The sequence below is a fragment of the Rhincodon typus genome, chromosome 31 (assembly GCF_021869965.1).
Source record: "Rhincodon typus isolate 14 chromosome 31, sRhiTyp1.1, whole genome shotgun sequence".
Classification (NCBI taxonomy): Eukaryota; Metazoa; Chordata; class Chondrichthyes; order Orectolobiformes; family Rhincodontidae; genus Rhincodon; species Rhincodon typus.
The window spans coordinates 8,118,066-8,121,008 of record NC_063362.1 but is presented as its reverse complement, the minus strand read 5'-3'; the positions used below and the strand labels follow the sequence as shown (position 1 = coordinate 8,121,008).

Below are 2,943 nucleotides of genomic sequence, written 5' to 3'. Positions count from 1 at the left end.
TTCTGATCTCCCCAGTGTTTTCAACCTAAAATTTAAAAGTGTGTCAAATATGATGTGTCAGGACATTCAGCCACTCTGACTGTCTGTTTTGAGGGTCTCTATCTCCACTACCCTTTGCAATTGTTCACTGTGCAAGGAAGGATTTCAAATTTGATTAGTAACTTTAAAAAAAAACTATCTTTGTTTTTCTACGCTTAGGGAGAAGACATTCCTGTCTGTCCCGCACTCGGAAAGATCTCTGTTTATTTTGTTTTGCTTGTGCTTCATGGGCTATGAAATCAGCAGCTTCCCAGTCAGATATGTGGAAAGTTGGTGAGTATTCAAACAGTGCAGGTATATGTTTACAAAAGCAGGAAATGCCGCCAACGCAGTTCATTGGCGATAACAAGGTGTAGAGCTGGATGAACACAGCAGGCCAAGCAGCATCATAGGAGCAGGAAAGCTGACGTTTCAGGCCTAGACCCTTGGCTGTCTTGTGGCAGTGGTGCTGATCCATACAACAGACTGTATAACAAACAACACATCCATAGCTCATTGCTCTTCCTGCATTGTATTGAGAGCAGCCTCAATACCCCGGCCACAGCTGAGGTAAAACTGTGCTCACCTGATACGTCCTTTCAATGCTTCAAAATCTAATTGCCACTGCCTACAGGGTTCAAAGGAAGCAAGTAATACCAGAAATAGACAGAGGGGAATCAGTAGCTGCCTTCATTCATGGGGTGGCACGGTGGCTCAGTGGTTAGCACTGCTGCCTCACAGCGCCAGGGACCCGGGTTTGGTTCGACCCTCGGGCGACTGTCTGTGTGGAGTTTGCACATTCTCCCCGTGTCTGCGTGGGTTTCCTCCTGGTGCTCCGGTTTCCTCCCACAGTCCAAAGATGTGCAGCCTAGGCTTGGCCGTGCCAAATTGCCTGTAGAGTTCAGGGGTGTGTAGATTAGGTGGGTTATAGGGGGAATGTGTGAGGGTGGGATGCTCTGAGGGTCAGTGTGGACTCGTTGGGTTGAAGAGTCTGTTTCCACACTGTAAGGGTTTGTGTGGGGGAGACAGCACTGGGAAGAAGGGGTGGATAGCCAAGGGAAGAGATGGCAGAATTAGGATTGAGATGTCACTGAGGTGAGAGTGACAGCAAAATGCTGGTCTTGTTAATGATGCCCACATCCCCGACAACAGTATTGAAATCTGGTGTTGGCTAAAATGAGGAAACATGTCTCCAGACTTGTCAAGTACAATGACAAAGTCCCAACCCTCCTCGTTCACTTTTACTGAGGTCACGGACCTCAGACTGCTGTAAATTGTTGGAATTACAACCTGCCCCAGGCATAGCAGAAGCGCCTCATGCTGGAAAACATGCAGGACAGCAGGTGACAGCAGAATCAGGCAAAACTGCAGTGCCTTTTCGAACTAAGCAGCCCACTGCACACGAATGGAGGGAAACTGGCTATTGTAACAAAATGCAAAGTTACCACAGTGTAAGTCTGCTCTCCCATTAGAGAGAGAGACAACTGGTGGTAGTTTAACCTGAGGGTCACCACAGCTCATGCAAGGGGAGAGGTTGAAAAGGAGAACCCTTCATGGTAACCTCAGCCAGTGTGGGAAGTGAACCCACGCTGTTACCATTACTCTGCATCGCAAGCCATCCAGCCAACTGAGCTAGACCAACCCCCTCCGATGTAACAGATGGTGATTGGGAGCCCAGGCAACTAGTATTTCACACACGAAGTGGGGCAGAAATGGGAAACCATGTTTCAGCTCATCATTATAGAGCCATATAGCTCAGAAACGGACCCTTTGGCCTAAATCATCCATGCCAACCAGGTTTCCTAAACTGAACTAGTCCCATTTGCCTGTGTTTGACCCATATCCCTCTAAACATTTCCTAAACATATAGTGTCCAAATATCTTTTAGATGTTGTACTGTACTCATCTCTACCACTTCCTCTGGTAGCTCATTCCATGTATACACCAGCCTCTGTGTGATAAAGTTGCCCTTCAGGTTCCTTTTAATCTTTCCCCTCTCACCTTCAACCTATGCTCTAGATTTTGAACTCCACTACCCTAGGGAACAGACCTTTGCTAATTACCTTATCTATGCCCCTCATGATTTTATAAACCTCTATAAGGTCACCCCTCAACCTCCTAGGCTCCAGAGAGAAAAGTCCAAGCCTATTCAGCCTCTCCCAATAATTCAAACCCTCCAGTCTCAGTAAATCAATTTTTGCACCCATCCTAATAGTACCCTTCCTATAAGAGGGTGACCAGGATTGTATGCAGTACTCCAAATGTGGCTGAACCAATGTCTTGTGCAACCATAACATGATATCCTAACATATTGTTGCTCTTGTATTTTTTCCAGCTTTGCTGGTGAATATCAGTGCCATCTCTGCTGTGAGATACTTCAGGACACGTGCAAAAAGGGAAAATTCTAAGTACTTGGCTCTCCAGGACTCCGAACATAAAGAACCTTAGGAAGAATGAATGTTCAGGAATTCAACCTGTAAAGCTATAACATTAAACAATGCAACAAAATCCAAGTATTTGCCTGTAACTTTGTACACTAGCAATTTGGCAACTGGTTTCACATCCCTCCCAATATGTAGATCCATGTTGTAAAACATGACAATCAGCTGCTATCCCTTGTTTGACTGTGGAATGATGCCGAGATCTGCCCCTTTGTTCTTGACAAAGATATACGTGTGACTTGATGGGGCGAGGTTCGTATTTTATTCAAATGTGGCAAAAACTAGCTGTGGCATTGAAAAGTGCTTTGTTCCACAGTCAGTCAAATCTCTTGTCATGGTGGTCTTTGCTCAGTTTAATATGAGGACGTGCGGTGTCATGTTGAAAATGATAGAGGCGCTGATACTTTTGTCAATCAAAGCGAATGATCACTTTTGCTGGAAGATATTATTCTGCAATGAGCAGAAAGGTAATTAGTATTGAATC

The 2,943-nt window shown here is 45.3% G+C and overlaps 1 long non-coding RNA gene across 1 annotated transcript; it reads left to right on the top strand.

Annotated features, from left to right (window-relative positions):
• The first annotated feature begins 202 nt into the window (after positions 1 to 202).
• Positions 203 to 2,531, top strand: LOC125486643. Its single transcript, XR_007265276.1, has 2 exons — positions 203 to 312; positions 2,354 to 2,531. It is a non-coding gene; the product is annotated as an uncharacterized LOC125486643 (long non-coding RNA).
• The last annotated feature ends 412 nt before the right edge of the window (positions 2,532 to 2,943 follow it).